At 45.4% G+C, this 23,838-nt stretch overlaps 1 protein-coding gene across 4 annotated transcripts in view; it reads right to left on the bottom strand.

Moving 5' to 3' along the window:
- The window catches only part of CPNE3 (copine 3), a 144,878-nt gene extending 124,056 nt beyond the window's left edge, over positions 1–20,822 (bottom strand). The window contains exon 1 of one of the 4 annotated variants that reach the window (XM_030216255.1): positions 20,548–20,822. The gene's annotated coding sequence lies outside the window, so the exon portion shown is untranslated. The other 3 variants (XM_030216273.1, XM_030216246.1, XM_030216263.1) reach the window with 3 other exon arrangements.
- Positions 20,823–23,838: the final 3,016 nt, after the last annotated feature.

Genomic DNA, 23,838 nt, shown 5'->3' with positions numbered 1-23,838 from the left:
TTGATATCTGCAGCACAAGATAGTGGACTACAGATAAGATCATTCATAGCCAACATAGAAGAAAAAAAAGATACATGCAGATTTTGTAGCACTGAACTACAAACAGTCCCACATTTGGTTGCTGGGTATGACGAAATGATGTCACAAAAAATGGTAAACAGAAAGGAACAACAGTAGGGCAGCATATCTCATTTACTGGAAGTTATGTCAACAGTAGAACATTGCTGTGCCAGAAAAACACTTACATCATGACCTTGATAGAACTATAAAGAATAAAGAAGCCGGATCACCTAAAACATTCCTGTTCCCACAGATAAGTTTGATGCAAGAAAATCAGAAAAGAAAAGAACAGCATTATCTAACAGATGTGTCCATGCCAAATGACTTACTCTGCAGTACATGTGGAAAAAACAGAAGATCCTCACATATGAACACATTCAGAGACCAATAAAAGGTGGCAGAGAGAAAAATCATCCCAATTTTATTGTGTGCCACTGGCCTGATTAGAAAGAATTTCTAGGTGTAACTTGATATATTGTATTAACTGTTCATAATAGACCTTACAGACTCCAAATGGAGACTTTCTCATCTTTTCCAAATGATGGCATTTTTATATTAGCAAAAACAAGCACAAAGCCTTCAAAATTGGGACAGTTCCCTTAATCGCATAACTTGGACAACAATCTTCCAAAAATCACCCGACATGGGCCGTGTTTCGGCACACAGCACCTGCGTCAAGAGTCATAAAAGTTGTATCTAATTAATTCAATGTGCAGTAGCAAAACTTGTTCCTTTGCACATGCATTTGAGTCAAAGGCGGTCCCCTTGCACTCAAAGCAGTTTACAATAAGATTGTCAGACAAATAAGAAACATATTGAACAGTAATTAAAAGTAAAAATAAAACAATTTTCAAAATATTACAGAAAGTTAAGCATTCATTAGAAACTTCTGAAACACAGCAATTCTCAAATTGTCACAAAAATGATTAGAGCCACTAGTCTTATCAAAGAAGGAATAGTATTTCATATTTGAATTGCACTATATGAAAATGAGTTTTCTAAGAACCTCGAAAACAGCCAGCCTTGAAGGATGGGAAAAAAAAAAACAGGTCAAAATTTGCTTCAACCTGGTTGATTTAATGCCTTTGGAAAACATAAAAAAAAAAAGAAATTCTTCCGGAGCTATGCCATTTAAAATTCTAAAGATAAAACAAGCCCATTTAAAATCAATACATGCTTGTAGTGGAAGCCAACAAAGTTCAGTAAAAAGAGGCGATACGTGATCAAACTTGCATTTTAAAAGTTAATCTTGCCATCGTATTGAGTAAATTGTAATTTCTTTAATACAGTATCGGTAATTCCCTCGGAAATGGAATTATAGTAATCTAATTGTGCTAGAATTGTGGCCTGAACCAGGAATGCGAAATGATGTTCATGAAAAAATACAATGAACCAATCTCAATTGTTTCATTTTTTTAAAAGACACCTCCTGACTACATTACTTACTTGGGCTTCAAGAGTTAGCAAGGTGTCAAAGATAACGCCTAAAATTCTAGAGGTAAAGACAACTGTAAGCATATCATTTTTATTTAAAGCAATAGAAGTAGGAAAAGACAAACTTCAAACTCTTAGCCGGTAAGTAACAGTAGGACCAATTTTTAACCTTGTTAATGCAATTTAATAGCCTCAAGTGCTATTTATCAACATCTAGAGATAATTCCTGTAGCACCTTGAGTATTGTGTTCAGCTCTGGTCACCACATCTCAAAAAAGATACAGCAGAATTAGAAAAGGTTCAAAGAAGAGAGACCAAAATGATAAAGGGGATGGAACGCCTCTCGTATGAGGAAAGGCTAAAGAGGTTAGGGCTCTTCAGCTTGGAAAAAAAGACAGATGAGGGGAGATATGATTGAGGTCTACAAAATCCTGAGTGGTGTAGAATGAGTAGAAGTAAATTGATTTTTTACTCATTCCAAAAGTACAAAGACTAGGGGACACTCGAGGAAGTTGCATGGAAATACTTTAAAAACAGGAGGAAATATTTTTTCACACAATGAATAGTTAATCCCTGAAACTCTTTGCCAGAGGAGGTAGTAACAGCGGTTTGCGTATCTGGGTTTAAAACAGGTTTGGATAAATTCCTGGAGGAAAAGTCCATAGTCTGCTATTGAGACAGACCTGGGAAGCAACTGCTTGCCCTGAGCTTTGTAGTATGGAGTGTTGCCATGATTTGGGTTTCTGCCAGGTTCTTGTGACCTTGCTTGGCCACTGTTTGGAAAACAGGATACTGGGCTACATGGACCATTGTTCTGACCCAGTATGGCTACTCTTATGTTCATATGTAGCAAAGTTGTCATCAGTGTATGAGCACAGGAACTCACCCATGTCTAGCTTCAATGAACTCAGTGAGCACATAATGATATTAAATAAAACAAGTGACAACAGCGAGCTCTGAGGAACTCCACAATCAGAACTCCAAAAATGAGAAAGATCCCTTAAGGGTCCTTTTACCAAAAGGCTTGCCGCATGGCAACCCAGAACTACAGCCAGTCCAATACGGCCACTGGAGGTAGTTCTGCCTCCAGCGAGCGGCACTGCCTGCCCTGCTGGAATTTTGGAAAAATTAATACCACAGGGGGTAAGTGCGCCCCCCAAATGGCCACACAGCAAGTGTGAACTTACTGCACAGCCATTTCTTTTTTGGGGCTTTTTACCCGCTGTAGTAAAAAGGGCCTTGGCGCGTGGGTAAAACAGCTGCAGTCACTAGCACAAGGACCCTTAGTTTTTACTGCATAGGATCATTTTTTCAAAAATTTTTCCAACCAATTAAGTACAGTACCACCGATCCCAAGTTCAATAAGAACATTCAACATTATGGTATGATCCACCATGTCAAATGCTGCTAAGTCAAATAGCAGAAGTAAAGCTTGTCTCCCTTTACTAATAATTTCTCTTGCTTTAGATGTTAAAGCAAGTAACAGGGATTTTGTACTATGTAAACTACTAAAGCCATGTTGAAAAGGCTCAGTATGGAATAGTCGATAAAAATCAATAAGCTGTTTGGCCACTAGAGATTCAGTTAATTTTGTATGGAAAGAAATATTAGCAATCAGTCTACAGTTAGATGGTTGACGAAGATCTAAAGAGGAAGATTTGGGAATAGGAGTAAGAACAATTTTGCCTATTGATGTAGAAAACAAATCTTGTATATAATAGACAGCAACCTAGCAGTTAGAAAAGCAGGCTAAGAAGCAGGGAAGCCAGGGTTCAAGTATACTAATTAAAAGCCTGTCTTGATGGGCAACATTAATGTTGGGCTGGGTGAACCCTGAAAGAACAAGGGAGGGCTGCTGGAAAGGAAGTAACAACAGAGGTCGGGTGGGGGTGGGGGGGAAGGAGAGTTGCAGGAGCAGAAAGGGCCTAATTTAAATTGCCACCACAAGTTTTGCTGGAGATTGGGTGAGGACGTCTTCAGAAGGCAGGATTGAGGGTGATTATTGAAAGCACTGCCTCCGTGAAAGCAGGATTTTTTTCCCTGCTCCTTGTAGACGGCTGTTTGCCTGCCCACCCTCCCTGAAGGCACTGGCAGCCACTAGGGAGCAGAGTGAATGGCAAAGCCTGAGGGTGCGGTTAATGTCGTAGCACCAGGAGGGATGCCCTAGATATGGGGCAGCAGTTCATCAGGTGATGAGCGCTTAGCAGTAAGCTAAGTGAAGGTGGGGTCAGGTGACCTGGAATAAGAAAGCATGGAGGCCTATGCTGTACCCTTGCCCTAGCTGACAAGGTGGGGCAGAAAGGGTGGAAGGTTCGAGAATTGTTAAGTAATTTAATAGTTGAATTTTGAAATGTTAAATGTGAAAGTTAACAAAGCAAAGCTGCGGCCAATTTCTATTTCCCACATTTTTTTTTTAATTTATTTATTAAATTTCAACTTTTCAAGTATACAAACTTGTTCAGAAAAATTGGATATAATGAGGTTACAATATAATAGGCAATATATCATTTATGAAACTTCCCTCAAACCAATACAAGTCCTCAAATTAGGAGTTCAAAATTCAAACATCATTGAAGGTATATTACTAAGAAATAAACACAATTACAAAAGAGTAGCAGAGGTGTAAAGGACACTATGTTCCAATTTCAAACAACATCACTAGTTGAAACTACTGTTTCAGCTGTCTTTCTAGATGTAATAAATGTCTCGAGTTGGGATGGGTCATAAAACACAAACTTTTCAGAGTGGTAGGTGACCAAACACTTGCATGGAAATTAAAAAAAAAAGTTGCTCCCAGTTGAATCGTTTCCTGCTTTTTCTGAAGAAATCTTTTCCGGCGCAGCTGTGTATCCTTTGATACATCAGGGTATACACTAATTTTTAACCCTTTGAAGAGTTTTTCACGATTTTTATAGAACAATTTTAATATCCAAAGTTTGTCCGGAGACAAAGCAACTGTAGCCAATAACGTGGCTGGTATTACTTGTTCAGAGTCTGAGGTTTCTAGTAAAGCTGAAACATCAAGGGGTTGGTTTTGTAATGTTTGTTGCTGTCTAGATGGAAGGTAGAAAACTTGCGCAAAAGGAGGTATATTTTCTTCACTTATCTGTAAGGTATCTTTAAAATATATTTTCAGCCTCTCTCTAGGAGCCACATTGTCTAATTGAGGAAAATTAATAAATCGCAAGTTATTACTTTTTGAAAAGTTTTCCATTATCTCTGCCTTTCTTCTTAAGTTAATTAAGTCTTTCACCATGTTATTTTGAACTTCTTGCAGTCGTTGTACTTCCTTATCTTGTTTCTCAACTTTTACATTCAATTGCTTTATTTTCTCCTCTACACAGACAACATCCTGTTTCACTTTTTGAATCTGAGGAATTAATGCTTTGCCCAAATCTGCAATGAGTGTCCACAAACAGTCTAACGTAACTTCGGGAGGTTTATCTTGAAAAACTGCAAGTGAAAAGGCACCTACCCCCGTTTGTTGTTGTAAGGAAATTCCTTCCATAGTCGAGGCATTTTGCTCCTCCTTTGATGTTTCAGCCTGTGCGATCAATCCAGCTCCCTGGTGATCTTCATATGCGCCCCCGTCGTCCTTCGTCTATCTCCCTTTCCGGGGTTAGACTCGGAGATGCCATTCCTTGAGCTCCAATCTCGCGAGGCACTGGAGGAGGAGGGGGTGTTCGAGCGTCGGGGCTTAGAGAAACTTCCAGCTCTAAGGTCTCCTGCGCTCCTTCAACCAGCACAGGAGACAACAGCGAGCCGCTCACCGGCGTTCTAGCGTCCAAAACTCGCTGCAAAAAAGAATCAATTGGACCGCTTCGAGTTGGGGTACTAAGCCGCTGGGAGGCTGCAGCAGCAGCTTTCCCCCTTCTCTTAGGCATTTTTAGGTATGGCTAATACAAAAAGCCCTTTTAAAAAAAGAAAATTTGCAGGAGCTTCTGTAACACGTCTGCTCTACTCGGCAGCCATTTTGAACTCTCCCTCAATTCCTATTTCCCACATTTAAGTAGTAGTGTGCAGTTGTTCTCAAGGAGAGAATGGAATCAAGAGAGGTGAGGGGAGGCGGTGGAGAGGAGGTGGGGGGAGGTGTGGCAAGTCTCAGCTCCAAATGTTATGGGCCTTGTGACCTTGAGTAAATGACCTTACACGCTATTGCATCAAGTGCAGATTGTAAGCCTTCTGGGGAAAGGGTAATATATACGGTACTCAAATGTAGCTGACCTTAAGCTACCACTGAAAAGGTGCAAGCTAAAAAAAACGAAGCATAAAAACATATAAAAGCATGATCTGAATGCAATCTTTTCTTCAAAAGGAATATTGCATATTAGCTGAAGAATGGTTCAGTCCCTATAAAGCTAAACTAAACTATGTTATCTACCATCTCAGAACTGGGAAGGCTCATGGTCAGCTGACACGTCTTGCTACCATCTTCAGTAGATCAGCTAAGGCTTTGGGACATTGGATTCATATCAGGCTCACTTGAACCTCAGTCAGGCATATCAGTAAGCAAACACCTGGAGTCACATTAGCTGTTAGCACAAAAGAATGTAATCTTACTTCCTATAAGATATACAAACAAATACCTGGTGCTCGGTTACAAAACCTGGCAGGCCCATGGTCTGGATCCCTTCCCCCATACCTACAGGGATATGAAATTTCCTCCTGGACTCATGCACCAGTGGACAAATGCTTCTCCCTTTCCCCTCTCAATAATTTGATTTGGGGGTGGCAGAAGCATATGCCGAGTGTATTTCTCCCTTGGTGGGCACACATCCACTACCCCACCCTGTGCAGAGATTTACTCTACTCCTCCACATCATAGAGGTGCAGCCTTCTCATTCTCTCCATTTCCCTCCCTACTCCTGCTGCAGACCACTCTCTCCTCCTCCTGGTCCTTGTCTCCCAGATCCTGATTTAGGTCAAAGGCTAAACCTCGCCTCCCCACTGAGAATCTCATTCATGTAAGCCGCATTGAGCCTGCCATGAGTGGGAAAGCACGGGGTACAAATGTAACAAAAATAAAAATAAATAAAATTAGGATGAAAAGGCTTCCACCTCACAGAACCAAAAGATGACACCACTTCATCCTGCTTGCTCTTGCTAACAGAGAAAATCTCAGGTAAGTAAATTCTCAAAAAAGAGTGCCTCTAAAGTTTTCAGCAAATCTTAAGTGCTTTGGCTCAATTATACACTACAGCTGCTGCTGCACATCATCTCTCTGTCCTCCTCCCACTGCCTAGAAGATGCCAGCTAGGACTCTTCAATTCACTCGTGGATGTGCTGAATAAAAAACGAAGCATAAAAACCTGCAGAATAATGCTAATGTATCTTTTTTCCTGCTTCTAACAGGTGTACACTACATAAATGACTCTGTGTACCCAGATGGCCAGTCTAACATGGAATCATATCTGGCAACTGAGATATGGCTATAAAAAGGCAAATTTACTCTTGCAACAAAGCGCAAGCTAACATTTATGTACCATTAGTTTTATATTGTATGTACTGAAGAAACATAAAAACAACAAAACATAAAATCCCCTAACTAGTAAAACTACATGATCAGCTCTGTCCAAAAAAAATCACAGCAGTTACATTAAAACCTCAGCCACCTGTTAATGAGAAAATTAGGTTCTTACCATGATAATTTTCTTTCCTTTAGTCATAGCAGATGCAGCCATTACAGATGGGTTGTGTCCATCAACCAGCAGAGGGAGATAGAGAGCACACTTTTTTCAGTGCCTCATACCAGCTTGCTCCACTGCCTCTCCTTCAGTAATTGAAGCTTCCAAAGCAGTATGGCAAACCGCAATGGGAATAACATGAGCTTTCCTCACAGCGAACGATGGCCCTACAACAAAGGGCATTAACTCAGAATGGAGGGAATGAAACATCCTCCCGGAGGGAATAAACTCATCCTCCAAAACATGAAACTGGAGGGAATTAAGCAGTGGTGTGCTGGAGCCGGCTCGCACTGGCTCACAAGAGCCGGTTGTTAACTTTGCTCGGCTCTTGCAAGCCGGTTGTTGAATTGCGTGAGCCGGCTCTCTTCCTCCCTCCCAATCCGGTCCCTTACGTCAGCAACTTCACGAATTCTTCAGGGTCGCTGCAAGCGCTGACTCTCCCAGGCTGGCGCTGCAGGTTCGCATTTTAAAAATGGCCGCCAAGACTTCCAGAGGCGGTCTCGCGAGACTTCTGCCGAAGTCTTGGAGGCCGCCCTTGTAAGTCTTGGCGGCCATTTTGAATCGTGAACCTGCAGCGCCAGTGGGGGAGAGTCAGTGCTTCCAGCGACTCCGAAGAATTCGTGAAGTCGCTGACGTAAGGGACCGGATCCGGAGGGAGGGAGGGAGTTGAATTTGCCGAACTCGGGAGGGGGTGGCAGGGGAGAGAAGGGAGTCGCTGGGCATTTGTGAATGGAGGGGAGGGGAGAGAAGGGTCGCTATAGGAGCATTCAGGGCAGGGCAGGGGAGAGGAGGGTCACTGCTGGACATAGGTGGATGGAGGGCAGGGGAGAGGAGGATCGCTGGGTATAAGTGCATACAGGGCAGGGGACAGGAGGGTCACTGCTGGACATGGGTGGATGGAGGGCAGGGGACAGGAGGGTCACTGCTGGACATGGGTGCATGCAGGGCAGGGGACAGGAGGATCGCTGGGTATAGGTGCATGCAGGGCAGGGGACAGGAGGGTCACTGGACATGGGTGGATGGAGGGCAGGGGAGAGGAGGGGAGAGAGAAGAAATGCTGGACATGGATGGAGGGGAGAGAAGAGTGAGGAAGGAGATGAGATGAGGGAAAAGGAAGAGAGGAGAAAAACTGCACATGGATGAAGAAAATAGGCAGAAGCTGAGGACCAGAAATGAAGAAGAAAGGAAGAAAGAAAGAAATGGAAAGGAAGCCCTGGAAACGGAGTTAAGAGGACAGATAGCAGCAGAATCGGATACTGGGACAGCATGATCAGAAAAACAGTCACCAGACAACAAAGGTAGAAAAAAAATCATTTTATTTTCATTATAGTGTTTGGAATATGTTCACTTTGAAAATCAGGTGCTCAACATTAAAAGTTTATATTTATTTACTTATTTATGGCATTTTATCCCACATTAAACATGAATTAGATTGGAACCTGGGATCATTTAATATTTTTTTCCTGGAGAGAGTAATGCATTGCCCCCCCCCCCCCCCCACCCCCGGCTATAGCCAGCTCTGCAATTTTTTGGGGGGCGCAAAGGTGGACGGGGGGAGGCGCCGAGGTGGACCAGGGATAGAGCCTGTTGTTAAAAATTTACCAGCACACCACTGGAATTAAGTCATCCTCCTTTAATTGAACAAGAATCCTGAAGACTGTTTTCCGACTTTCTCCCAAGGACGGAATCTCCAGGAAACATGAACAGAACCTGAAATAGATTTACAGCAGATAACAATCAGACAGGGAGGGATCATGGCCGCATCTGCTATGATTAAAGGAAAGAAAATTATCACGGTAAGAACCTAATTTTCCCTTCCTTGTCATCAAGCAGATGCAGCCATTACAGATGGGATGTATCAAAGCAATCCCTAGACAGGGTGGGAACAAGCCACACCATGTGCCCGCACTTGCGCTCCAAAATGTGCGTCCCTCCTGGCAGCCACATCCAGCCTGTAATGTCGGGCAAAAAAGCTTAGAAGCCCATGTTGCTGCACTACAAATCTCTTGAAGAGAGAGTGCTCCAGTTTCAGCCCAAGAAGAGGAAATTCCTCTAGTGGAATGCGCCTTAAAGGCATCAGGCGGAGGCCGGCCGGCAAGCAAATAAGCTGAAAAGATAGATTCTTTGAGCCAGCGGGCAATAGTGGCTTTAGATGCTGGAGACCCTCTGCGAGGACCTGATAGCAAAACAAACAGATGATCAGAGGTCCTGAAAGAGTTAGTAACTCGCAGATACTGCAGCAGAGTCCTGCGCACGTCCAACAGGTGCAATTGCCCAAAAGATTCTGGAAACTCCTCCTTGACAAAGGAGGGCAAGAAAATAGGTTGGTTTAGGTGAAACGCTGAAACCACCTTAGCCCAGAAGGAAGGCACGGTCCGAACCGTGACCCCGGACTGAAAATTGCAGAAAAGGGTCTCTACAGAACAGCGCCTGGAGCTCTGACACCCGTCTCGCCGAAGTAATGGTCACTAAAAAAATGGCCTTCAGTGTCAAATCTGTCTCTGAAGCACGCCAAAGCAACTCAAAGGGAGCACCCTGAAGGGCTTTCAGCACTAGCCCCAGGTTCAAGCTGGACATGGTGCACGCACGGGAGGACGGAGCCGAAGCACCCCTCTAAGAAACCGTGCCACATCTGGATGAACAGCTAAAGACACGCCTTCAACCTTGCCACGCAGGGAGGCCAACGCTGCCACTTGCACCCACAGGGAATTATAGGCCAAGCCTTTTTGTACACCATCCTGCAAAAAGTCCAGAATCGGCGAGACAGGAGCCCGCAGGGGTGTGATCTCTTTGGAAGCACACTAGACTTCAAACTGGCACCAAATCCTGGCATAAGCCACGGAAGTGGAACGCTTGCGGGCTTGCAGGAGAGTGGTAATTACTTTATTGGAATAGCCTTTGTCTCTCAATTGCGCCCTCTCAATCGCCAGGCCATAAGACCAAATCGGCCGGCATCCTCCATGGTCACCGGACCCTGTGACAACAGGTTGGGAACCAGAGGTAACTGAAGGGGATCCTCTATGAGCATCTATCGGAGGTCCGCATACCAAGGCCTCCTGGGCCAATCTGGGGCGAGGAGAACCACTTCTCCTTGATGCAGCCGAATCTGCAGGGGCACTCGCCCTAACAAGGGCCACGGAGGGAGCACATACAGTAGGCCCGGAGGCCAGGGTTGAGCCAAGGCATCCAACTCCGCCGAACGAGGATCTCTCCATCTGCTGAAAAAGCACGGGACTTTGGCATTGGTGCTTGTCGCCATTAGATCCATCACAGGCTTGCCCCACTTGGCACATATCTGCAGGAATACTTTGTCTGCAAGCTCCCACTCCGCTGGATCGATCTGATGCCTGCTTAATCGGCTTGCACGTTGCTCTGACCTGCAATGTGAGCTGCCGACAGAAACTGTGCATGCAGCTCGGCCCAGTGGCAAATTTGTTCGGCCTGCGCGGCTAGAGCTCTGCACTGAGTGCCACCTTGTCGATTTATGTAGGCCACTGCTGTCGTGTTGTCCAACATCACTCTGACAGCCAATCCTTCCAGGGTCACTTGAAAAGCCAGAAACGCCTGAAACACCGCTTTCAACTCTAGGCGGTTGATGGACCACTCCGACTCCTCAGGTGTCCATAGACCCTGGGCATGCTTCCCCTTGCAATGTGCACCCCAGCCTTTCAGGCTGGCATCTGTCACCACTAGGCAACAATCGGGGAGTGCCAGCGGCATTCCTCGCCGCAGCATGCTGTCTGAGAGCCACCACTCCATACTGAGTCGGGCTGCAGGGAGCCAAGAGAGTCTGCATTGATAATCCTGAGATACTGGAGACCATCTTTGGAGTAGAGCATACTGTAGAGGTCTCAGGTGCGCTCTCGCCCAGGGCACCAGTTCCATGGTGGCCATCATCGATCCAAGCAGCTGGACAATGTCCCAAGCTCATGGGCGGGGCATCCTCAGGACCAGGCGGACCTGATTCTGAAGCTTGCACCGCCTTTGCTCGGGTAGGTACACATACCCCGAGGCTGTGTCGAACCTGGCCCCCAAATATTCTAGAGATTGCGAGGGGGTCAGGTGACTTTTGGCCAAATTGACGACCCAGCCCAGAGATTGAAGTACTGAGACCACTCTGGCTGTTACATGCTGACTCTCTGCAGCAGAGTTTGCTCGAATGAGCCAGTCGTCCAGGTACGGGTGAACCCGAATACCCTCTTGCCTTAGAAAGGCAGCTACTACCACCATAACCTTCGAAAAGGTGCGGGGAGCTGTGGCGAGGCCAAAAGGCAAGGCCCGGATCTGGAAATGCCTTCCCATCACCGCAAACCTCAGAAACTTCTGGTGCGGGGGCCAAATTGGTATGTGCAAGTAAGCTTCTTTCAGGTCCAGAGAAACTCTCCTGGCTGTACCGCCGCAATGACGGAGCGCAGGGTTTCCATGTGAAAATGCCGCACTCTCAGGGACCTGTTTAATTCTTTTAAGTCCAGAATAGGGCGAAAAGACCCTCCTTTTCGCGGCACCACAAAGTACATGGAGTAGCGGCCGCAGCCGTGTTCGGTGGGAGGTACCGGGGACACGGCCCCTATCTGAATCAGACCTTGCAAAGTCTCCTCTACCGCCGCCCATTTGGCGGCAGAACCGCATCGGGACTCCACAAACACGTTTCTTACAGGGGCGTCGAATTCTATTCTGTAACCGTCTCTGATCAGGTCCAAGACCCACTGATCTGAGGAAATGTTGGCCCACTCCTCGGCAAAGAGGGAAAGACGTCCTCCGATGACAGGACTCGAGGAGAGGGCCGGCGCACCATCATTGAGAGGGTCGCCCCGGAACTCCAGGCCTTGAGCCAGTGGCTGTGGAACGTTTGTCCGAGCGAAAGGAGTTCCTCTGCTGAAAACGAACACGAGAAGTGAACCCAGCAGAACGCCCCGGGCGGTACCTTCGAGCTCCACGGAAGCGAGGTCTGTAAGAGGAGTGGACCGCCGCACCCTTAGAGGAAAGCCGAGGCCTATCTTCGGGCAAGCGCTGGGGTTTAGCCTCACCCAGGCCCTTCACAATTTTCTCCAACTCCTCACCAAACAGGAGAAGGCCTTGAAAGGGCAACTTCACCAACCTTTGCTTAGAGGCCATGTCCGCCGCCCAATGCCGTAGCCAAAGAAGACGGCGAGCCGCCACTGCTACTGCCATGTGTTTAGCCGAAGCTCTGACAATATCATAAAGGGCGTCAGCAAGAAAGGACAAGGCCGACTCCATCCGCGGAGCCACATCTGAAAGTGGCTCCGCTCCATCACCGGGCTGTTCCACTGCCTGTTGCAACCAAGCCAGGCAGGCTCTAGCAGCATAAGAACTGCATGCAGACGCCCGAATAGTGAGACCTGCAATTTCAAATGACCGTTTAAGTGCTGATTCCAGTCTACGGTCTTGAATATCCTTCAGGGCAACACCTCCATCAACAGGGAGGGTAGTTCTCTTTGTCACAGCTGTGACTAGGGCATCCACTTTAGGCATAGCAAAGCGAGCCATATGCTCCTCACTCAGAGGGTATAATTGCCCCATAGCCCTGGAAACTTTCAAAGGTCCCTCAAGGTCAGCCCATTGAGCCGAAATAAGCTCTTGGATGGAGTCATGCAAAGGAAAGGCTCAAGCAGGCTTTTTGGTACTAGCCATCCTAGGATTCACAGAGGAGGCTGTGCCACTGGCAGGGTCCTCAATAGAGAGAGCCTGCAGGGCATCAGAAATAAGCGCTGGCAGCTCATCACGGTGGAAAATCCTCACCGCGGAGGGATCTGAGTCACTTCTGCATCAGACTCTGGCTCCTCAGACCATAAAGGCCTGCCAGAGTCCTCCGAATCCTCACAGCCCGACCACGGGGGGAGGGGGGGAAATGGAAGTGCAGCACTCTCTGAAGGGGAAAGAGCCCTTCTGCGCTTCATATTCTGCCAATGATCAGGGAATAACGCCTCAGAGGGCATACCCAGGCTAGAATCCACCGGGGGGGGGGGGGGGGGGGGGGCATTAGAAGAGGCCCCTGCAGGGCTTTGTGGGAGAGCTCTTTTAAGCATGTATGCTTTATGCATTAATACGACAAAATCAGGGGAGAAAAACAAACCCTGGACACCCGGATCTCTGCCGGGGCTAGTAGCTCTCATATCAGCCTCACTCCGAGGCCTCTCCCCCCGGGCTCAAGACTCTCCGTCTCAGCGGAGGTCGCGCCATGTGGTAAATTCAAAATGGCGTCCGCTGCCAGCTCAGAGCGCGAAAAATCGTCGCTTGCCATGCTCGGGCTGGCTCTAACGTCTGTACAGCACGATTTACAGAGCCCCGCTGCTGATCTGCGCTTGCCACACTTGGAACAGCGCTTTACTGTCTCTGCAGCCATCGCCGAAAACGGCGGGAAAATTCAAAATGGCGGTTTGCGCCAAATCGCCCCAATCGCGGGCCCACCCCGGAGGAGTCAGAAAACACTCTTACCTCACCGGACCGAGTATCACAGCTCCGGTCCCATAGAAGAATCAAAGGAAAACCTCTGTTCCATTTTTTTAACGCTGTGAGGAAAGCAGAGGTAAATAGAACTCCGGAGGCTCAGGTGAGTGGGAAAGGCAGGGAAAGGACGAATCTATGTGCCTGCATCCACTGTTGGTGGGGAAGGACAGGGAAAGCTAAGCAATGTGTCCACATCCACGGAGGTATGGGTAAGGCAGGGAAAGGGCGAACCTATGTGCCTTTAAAGTGAAGCTGCTATAGCCTCCAACACCCCTGCTAACAACTGGCAAAAGCACAGGAGCAACCTCCAGGCAGATTTTAGATGGAGCTCGAAGAAGCTGCAGCCACTCTGCTAGGGGAGATAGAGAATACTGAAGAGAGGCAGTGGAGCAAGCTGGTATGAGGCACTGAAAAAAGTGTGCTCTCTATCTCCCTCTGCTGGTTGATGGACACAACCCATCTGTAATGGCTGCATCTGCTTGATGACAAGGAAAGAAGGTATTTATGCTCCTATGCTGCAAAAACAGGAGCCTGGAGTAAGTTTCTCTAAGTAAGCAGCATATTTATTACAACTATACCCCTCCCCAATCCAAAGACACACCCAATGCACTTTTTAAAACAGTGCCAAAAGGACTATAAAGATACAGTCAACTCTGCCAATGCTCTATAGATTATCTACCACTTGAGTGAAAGAATATTGACAGGCAATAATGTGAAACATGTGTGGGATAAGCATAAAGGAATCCTGTGCAGAAGGAATGGATCCTCAGGAGCTTAGCCGAGATTGGGAGGTGGGGCTGGTGGTTGGGAGGCAGGGATAGTGCTGGGCAGACTTATACGGTCTGAGTCCAGAGCCGTTGGTGGGAAGCCGGACTGGTGGTTGCAAGGCAGGGATAGTGCTGGGCAGACTTATACGGTCTGTGCCAGAGCCGGTGGTGGGAGGTGGGGCTGGTGGTTGGGAGGCGGGGATAGTGCTGGGCAGACTTATACGGTCTGTGCCCTGAAGAACACAGGTACAAATCAAAGTAGGGTATACACAAAATTAGCACATATGAGTTATCTTGTTGGGCAGACTGGATGGACCGTGCAGGTCTTTTTCTGCCGTCATCTACTATGTTACTATGTAAACCAATATGTAGTGAATAAAACTATGTAAACATGCAAGGGTGTCCAGAGAAGTATGTCAAAATAGACGGAATATTGAAAAGGTCTGTGTACATTGAACATTCCAATATTCAAGGGGAACATGAGGATGAAAAGGAATACACAATGAAGGGCGAGAACCACGAAAAAATGGAATAGCACGTCCAAAGACTTATACTACCCGTCAACACTGCAACTGATTCTTACAGTCCTGCCTTGTATGAGTCAATCTATCACTACATGATGCATTGTGTATGGGCATCATGTGCCCCACACTACAAAACTGAACCATAAATCAGATTAATGAAATAAACTAACAACCCATTGGCCTAGATGGTGACTATCAATGTCAAAGGATAGGATGCACAATGCAAGAAAATGAATATTTAGACCCCTAGATTCGTATATAAAATTATTTGTATTTCGGATGCAACCAAATGGAACAACTGGTATAGTGCAGATCACACTCAAACTAAATGAAACACCCAGCAAAAATGACGCAAACAAGTCCATCTAGTATATCACTCTGACTAAACAATGTAACACTAGATTTAATTTTAAAAACAATTGAGAAAAATTAGGGCAAACATGATGTGACCATTGGAAAAAACAAGGTGATTATAACATAATCATCATAAAGATTGTTACCATACCTTGAGATGGAGAAAAAATGGCATCAGCTTTGTTCAAGTAGCGTCTTCTCTCAAACAAAGCGCAAAATGACACCAATGACAAATGGCAACTTTGATATCCTAGTGTGTCTTTGTGACATATATTAATGCACTAGTAAAAGAGGCCCGTTTCTGGAGCAAATGAAACGGGCGCTAGCAAGGTTTTCCTCCCCAACCCCCCCCGTCGTTCTGACGCCATTGCTCCGCCCTCGGTGTGTGACGCCATTGCTCCGCCCTCGACGTCATCACGTTTGACGCGAGGGCGAGGCCCTGAGACTTGGCGATTTAGGTGGCTTCACCACCACGAACCCTGTCCTGAGGGAAGTGACGGAAGTGACGTCAGTGTCTTCAGAACGTTGAGGGTGAGTTTTATTATATAAGATATGTACGAGATACTTCATCCTAATTTATATGAAAAAAAAAGCATACATGACAAGCGAGCTACGCCAGGATCAAGATGTACAAGTGAACTCATATAATCACTGCCTGAATAAACGCATTGCATACGAATGTAAATTAACAGCATGTTTTGACAACTAAGAACAAGTGCATACAAAGAATTATTGCCTCTGCTTACTAACTCCAGATTACACAATCAACGTCAGTGTGAAAGAAGTGAACTGATTCAAAAAGAGAGTATCTGCAAAAAGTTTAAGACGAACAACAGTGCCCAAGTGCGGACAACTTGTAAAATGAGCGATGTGAAAAATAAACATATTAAAAAATAGTAACAAAATATGCCAGTGAATGTGATAACTCTAAAAAGGATGAATGACTGAAATAATAACTAACATTGTCTTATTCAAGATAAGAGGGCAGTGCATTTTAATGCAATACAATAAGCATATAGGTAAGAAAAAAGTGAAATCAAGAGCAATATTTGTTAACAAGAGTGTTGAGTGTAGGTAAAATATGATAAAAGTGAAAACAGTGGAATAATAAGAACCTAAAGGAAGCATTTTACTATATCTAAAATATACCTAGTAGAAAAAATCTCTACAATTTGAAAAGAGCCATAGTGCAAAGTGAAAAAAATATCACCTATACATATGAACTGAAATGTGTACCGTACTGGAACAACCAGATATGACCTGTGTATAAAAACAGTAAGTGAAATGGGACTTTCATGTAGAAAAATGACATAAAAATAGAATCTTGGGGCCCTGTTTACTAAGGTGTGCTAGCATTGCTCATGCATGCTAAACACTAGAGACACCCATATATTCCTATGGGCATCTCTATCATTAGCACGCACCAGGGGCGTAGCCAGACTTCGGTGGGAGGGGGGTCCAGAGCCCAAGGTGAGGGGGCATATTTTAGCCCCCCCCCCCCCCGCCATTGCTAACCCCGCCACCAACTTTGCCCCCTCCCCTGCCAACGACCCTCTCGACCCCCCCTCCCGCCGCCAACCCGCTGTCGCCTACCTTTGCTGGCGGGGGACCCCAACCCCTGCCAGCCAAGGTCCTCTTCTTCCTGCAAAAGGCTTCCTTCAAGGGTTGGGTTGGCGGCGGGAGTTGAGAGGGTCGTCAGCAGGGGGGGGTCCAGGGCTAAATCTACGGGGGCCCAGGCCCCACGTAGCTACGCCACTGGCTTGCAGTAAAAACACTAGTGCGCCTATAGAGAGGCTTAGTAAACAGTGCCCTAAATAAATAAATAAAAAATACTCAATTGTGTATGAATACCGTGTTAGAAAAGTATCAAAATGAAATGTGAGATGAAACAGAATAATATGACCAAATTTGAATTAAATAAGTTACTGCAATGTAAAATGAGTAAAAGAAAAAAAAACAACAATGATTGATGGATAAGTATGATGCAGATAACTATAATATAGAGACAGTTCTATTAGTTACTATTAATCATTTCTATAGCGCTACCAGACATACGTAGCGCTGTACACATTACGCAGGTACTTTCTCAGTCCCTAGAGGGCTCATAATCTACCTGGGGCAATGGAGGGTTAAGTGTGACTTGCTCAGGGGCATAAGGAGCTGAGGTGGGAATCGAACCCAGGTTGCTAGGATCAAAACCCATTGCACTAACCATTAGGCCACTCCTCCACTCTGGATCAATTATAAAACAAATTCTATAAAAAATATCATATATAAGCAAATACATATGCCTTGATAAGACCTCAGAATAGATATTTGCTGTACTAAAATAAACCATATTGAAATCACCTTTGATGGGAAAATATAATACAGATAAATCTAATATTGGTTTCATACTACTTCTTCTCAATATTCATCTTTCACTCTCACACACCACATTCCTTTCAGATCTGATTTTTTTATGCACTTTGCACATTAACTTCATTTGTACTATGTTAGTTGGCATATGTTATAATACTATCAGGCTCATTTTCGAAAGAGGACGCCCATCATTCTCACAGGGTCGTACAAATCGGTATAATCGAAAGCCGGTTTTGGACGTCCCCAACTGCTTTCAGTCGCAGGGATGGCCAAAGTTCAAGGGGGTGTATCGGAGGCATAGCGAAGGTGAGAGTTGGGCGTGCCTAACACAGGGACGTCCTCAACCCATAATGGAAAAAAAAGGGATGCCCTGCTGAGCACTTGGACGACTTTACCTGGTCCTGTTTTTCTTACGACCAAGGCACATAAAGGTGGCCGAAATGACCAGTTGACCACCGGAGAGAATCGAGGATGACCTCCCCTTACTCCCCCAGTGGTTACTAACCCCCTCCCACCCTTAAAAAACATCTTTAAAAATACTGATTGCCAGCCTTAGATGTCATACTCAGCTCCATCACAGCAGTATGCAGGTCCCTGGAGCAGTTTTAGTGGGTGCAGTGCACTTCAGGCAGGCGGACCAGGCCCATCCCCCTCCCTATTGTTACATTTGTGGAGGAAACAGCGAACCCTCCAAAACCCACTGTACCCACATCTAGGTGCCCCCCTTCACCTGTAAGTGCTATGGTAGTGGTGTACAGTTGTGGGTAGTGGGTTTTAGGGGGGGATTTGGGGGGCTCAGCACACAAGGTAAGGGAGCTATGTTCCTGGGAGCATTTTATGAAGTCCACTGCAGTGCCCCCTAGGGTGCCCTGGCATGTGAGGGGGACCAGTGCACTACAAATGCTGGCTCCTCCCACGACCAAAAGGCTTGCATTTGGTCTTTTCTGAGATGGGCGTCCTTGGTTTCCATTATCGCCAAAATCAGAAACGACCAAGTCTTGGGACGACCATCTCTAAGGACAACCTATATTTCAAGATTTGGGCGTCCCCGACCGTATTATCAAAATGAAAGATGGACGTCCATCTTGTTTCGATAATATGGGTTTCCCCGCCCCTCCATCGGGATGTTTTGCAAGGACGTCCTCAACAAAACTTGGGCATCCCTTTCGATTATACCCCTCCACGTGTTATTTATATTTTGTTATATTTATTTATGTGGACCCCTGACAAAGTCCTGAATGCCAAAACACGGCCTGTGTTGGGTATTTCTTGTCAACGCATCCTATATACTGTATTTGAAGAATAAACTGAGGACATATCTTGTCAGTGTACTCTATATATTGGATTTACAGAAATAAAATGAGCCGTTGGCTGTCCTGGTACTTTCCTATGGGGTCTTTGGTTGATTGTAACAGCTTGTTTGTGTGTAGATACTATATTTGGCTATGCTCTGGGATTGTTAGATTACTGTGGATGATACACAGAAGATTTATAAAAATACATATAAAAAAAATAATAAAACTACTACTACTACTTGACATTTCTAAAGCGCTACTAGGGTTACGCAGCGCTGTACAATTTAACATAGGACAGTCCCTGCTCAAAGGAGCTTACAATCTAAAGGACAAAACCTAAGTAGCTATATCCAAGGTCACATTCCTACAAAAAAAAAAAAAAGTTTAAATCCTGGACAGTGAATATAGTTGAATATATGAAATACCTATTTTTCTTTCATGTTACAAAAGCATGTTACACTTCATCCTGCCAGTGCCCTGAATACATGTACAGTACTTACATGCATAACTTTTGCATATCTACCTAAAATTACATTGTTTACAATCCAGAAAAACAGGAGGGTGAGGGTTAAAAATCAGATGCGGTTCACATTGCATTGCTGCTTGAGGAGAAATTAACCAGATATCCATTCTCCTTCCGATGCTGAAACTCTATTTTGAAATAACTGATAATCGCAAAATGCAAAAAAAACAAACAAAAAAAAAAAACAGAAGAGTGGGCGGCTACGGCTAATTAAAAAAAAATCCTGTTTTGATACAATTTAAAAAGCTAGTTTAGGGGGAATTGTTTGTATATCTCAATCTAAACCATTTTAAAGCTTCTGTCCCTTCTAAGAAATCCTACCAGCTTTCTCTTTCCAAAACAAATCACCCCACTGCAAGAATGACACGATGCTTAACGCCCAAACATAAATCAGCACCCTAAGGGCCCACGCGAATAGTTCAAATGATCGGAGTACAAGCCAAACCAACCAGTCCGTCCTTCAAAGCTTTACGTATTACTTTAGCAACATGTGTAAAATTGTCAGGCCAATAAAGCTCAACTGAATCCAGGGGAGAGAAGTTTCACACCCAACAGCCGAGAACGTACTGATTTTACGCCCTCCTCCGATTAGGGAAGGCGGAGGTCGGGGAAAAAGCACAGAGGTCCCGGGCGGTTGCTCCCGATCTCGTCCACCTCCACCTAGTCCCGCAGGAATCTATTCCCCGAGGGGAAACGCGCACATGATAGAACCAAGGAGGGAGACAAGGATACTTACCTACTCCAGGGCCGACGTGTTGCTGCAGATACTAAGGGCTGCCAGGTGGATCCCTGTCCCCTCCCTTCCGAAGAGGCAGAGCACAGGGAGGAGAGAGAGAAAGAAAGATCCTCCCAGCCCCGCACCCCATGTTCAGCTCTTAAATTGAACTTTCTGCTGGATACTGTACACTACAGTTGTAATGGAGTTAACTAACAGTTGAAAGTTCCCTCGCCTACCCATAGGTGGGTGGATAGCCTTCTTTTGTGCTGCTGAATCTGGTGTCGGGAAATAGGATTATGAAACTAAGTCACGAGTTATGTTCAGATACAATAGGTATTTGATGTCCCTGGAGTACTTACAATCTGATTGTGCCGGAGGGTACGGATTAAGTGACTGTCTTGCACAAGATCCTAGCGTACTAATTCTGAATCCGCCGCATTATCAGCTACACCTCTTATTTATTTTTACTAATTTTTATAGGGCACTGTAAAGGGCAGTTGCAACTTATCAGAGTTTCGGTTGGTGATTTGTTGTAGGGACCGTGAAGGATGGAGCAGCAGCAAACTTTCCAAAAGGAGGCCAACTGAGCTAAAACTGTACAGCTGCCTCTGCCTTGCTCCAGAGACCAGTGCCTACTGCTCCTCTGAGCTGCAGCTGTGTGCAGCAGCCGCGCGTCAGTCAACACCAGCGTGATGACGTTATCGGCCACGTCACCTCCTCCTATTTGTCAAATTTGGAGCCAGAATGAGGCTTGAATATGCCAAGCCTCATTCCATTCCGGCTCCAATTTGTCCATTAGCGACACAGGAGAACTGAAACCAAAAAAGTTTTTTTAAGTGCAGATCTTCCCAAGCGCTTCTGTACTAAATATTTCAGAAAGGAGGCTTCTTAAATTCATGCTTTAAAGACATTCTCAGTTTCACAGAAGCACCTTGAATAGAGAGATGTGGTAGCGTGGTAGCCTTGTTAGTCCACTTTTAAAGGTGATCATCAATAGAAATAAAATAAAACATGGAAAAGAAAATAAGATGATGCCTTTTTTTATTGGACTAACTTAATACATTTTTGATTTGCTTTGGAAGACAACCCTTCTTCAGAAGATTAGAAATAAGCAAATGCTGATAAATAACAGTATGTATAAGTGAAACATCAAAGCATTCCAGTGACAGGATGAAGGTGGGGTGGGTTAGGTAAGAGACAGGAAGATATGCATGGTGATCAGAGGGTGACAAAGCAGTAGAATTTTATGGTTTATAATGGGCTAGAAAAACCAAATCTTTGCTACGTCCTGTCTGGTTATCAAAATATTTAATAATTCTTACTTCAAAAATCCTTACGTTCTTGGATTGTCTTAAAGTTTCCTTTTAGTATTCTCACCATAAAATCATTGATAGTGTTCTGGTTTTGTAAAGTGCTGTTCCACAGAGGTGACAAACTGGTTGGTAATGGCATTTTTCATATGATGCCTATGTAAATTAAATCTCTTCATTAGCATCTGGCTTGTTTCTCCAATATAGCACCCTTCGTCACACTTTTTACATTGAATGATATATACCACATTGAAAGATGAGCATGTGAAGGATTCTGATATGTTGAATATTTTTCCTTTGTGAATGACTGTGGGATCCTATTAAATGTTTTGGCATAATTTGCAGCTGGATATATTGCAAGGATGTGTGCCACTCTCTTCTTTTTGAGTTTCTAGCGGGAGGTTGCTTCTCACTAGTTTGTGTTTTAAATTGGGTGGCTATCGGAAGGCCAACACTGGATAGGAATATCTCTTTCAGTAGTTCATCCTTCTGGAGTAGTGGCTGTAGATATTTTATGATTTTTCTCAATTTTTCTAGGTCTAGGTTGTATGAAATTATAAAAGAAGCCACAGAGGTTACAAAAAAAAAAAAGTCTAATCCCCAGGGTGGAAAATATGACTCTTTGAGATGGACCACTCTTGGTGTTTCTGAAAATTTCCTGTTCTCTAAGTCAGCTGCAAAGCAGCAGAATTTGCTTCTTCATTCCCACCAACCTGCCTGCTCTCTATTGACTCTGGTCACTGGCATCCTGGGGCTGTTGAAATCAGAGAACAAGTATTTCCTGCAGTGCCAGTGGCCAGAGCCAACAGAGGATAGGCAGAGCAGGGAACTAAGAAGCAGCCTCCCCACTGCTCTGCATCTGATTTAAAGGCACTGGAGAAGGGAGCTGATGCTGGGAGTACGGCAGGATGAAGGGAGTAGGAGAAGGGGCTGTGGGCTGACCTAGGGACTATAGGTGAAAGGAGAAGGGAGCAGGGGACTGAGATGTGGCTGAGGAGGGCAGAAGGGGGCTGTTGTTGGCATATAGTGGGGAAGCATTAAGGAGCTGATTCTGGCATGATGGGGTGACAGGAGGAGGTTCATATTAGGATTGAGAAAAAGGTCTGATGCTGACGCTGGGAGAAAGGGGTTTGGAGCTAACATAGATACAGGGGATGGAAGAAAGGGCAGATGATGCTAAGGGATGGGTGTAGGAGAAGGGTTCTAATGCTGGGAGAAGGGGGCTGACCAGGAGGCACATGAGAAAAGAGGGATAGGGCTGATGCAGAGACTGGGGATTGGCTCTTGGAGAAGGCAGAGGGTGAGAAGGGGAGGGGAGAAGAGAAGGGGTTCAGAGTAGAGAATTACATGAGGACAAAGTTTGTCCTCATCCCAGTGGGCTCTGTCCTTCTCCCCGCCCCATCCTCGTGGGCTCTGCTAGCCAATTGGAGATTGTGCGTTTTCCGATGGTTGACTCCCCTTCTGTTGGGATCAAAACAAACAAACAACTGGGCGGACTGTCTAAAGGGCTTCATCCGCTCCACGTAAAAGGCCAATGCTGTGTTGCAGTCCAAAGTGTGCAAACTGCTTTCGCCAGGGCGGGTATGAGGACGGGGAAAGAATGTTGGCAAGACAATTGACTGGTTAAGATGGAACTCTGACACCACCTTTGGCAGGAACTTAGGGTGCGTGTGGAGGACTACTCTGCTGTGATGAAACTTGATATAAGGTGCATGCACTACCAAGGCCTGAAGCTCACTGACTCTAAAAGCTGAAGTTAACAGCCACCAAGAAAACGACCTTCCAGGTCAAGTACTTCAGATGGCAGGAATTCAGTAGCTCAAAAGGAGCTTTCATCAGCTGGGTGAGAACAACGTTGAGATCCCATGACACTGGTGGAGGTTTGACAGGGGGCTTTGACAAAAGCAAACGTCTCATGAAGTGAACAACTAAAGGCTGTCCAGAGATAGGCTTACCCTCTACATGGCAGTGATAAGCACTAATCGCACTAAGGTGAACCCTTACAGAGTTAGTCTTGAGACCAGAGTCTGACAAGTGTAGAAGGTATTCACGCAGGGTCTGCTTAGGACAAGAAAGAGGATCTAGGGCCTTGCTGTCACACCAGACGGCAAACCTCCTCCATTTGAAGACTAACACCTCTTCATGGAGTCTTTCCTGGAAGCAAGTAAGACTCGGGAGACATGCTCTGAAATACCCAAGAAGGCGAATTCTAAGCTCTCATCATCCAGGCCGTGAGAGCCAAAGACTGGAGGTTGGGATGTAGAAGCGACCCCTCGTAGCAAGAGCATATTTTGCTCTTGCTGCTATGTTCTCTTCTCTGCAGCATGGATACAAGAACAG

The sequence above is a fragment of the Microcaecilia unicolor genome, chromosome 1 (genome assembly GCF_901765095.1).
Source record: "Microcaecilia unicolor chromosome 1, aMicUni1.1, whole genome shotgun sequence".
Taxonomy (NCBI): domain Eukaryota; kingdom Metazoa; phylum Chordata; class Amphibia; order Gymnophiona; family Siphonopidae; genus Microcaecilia; species Microcaecilia unicolor.
The sequence above is the reverse complement of the archived record's forward strand: the minus strand, read 5'-3'. Positions and strand labels throughout refer to the sequence as shown.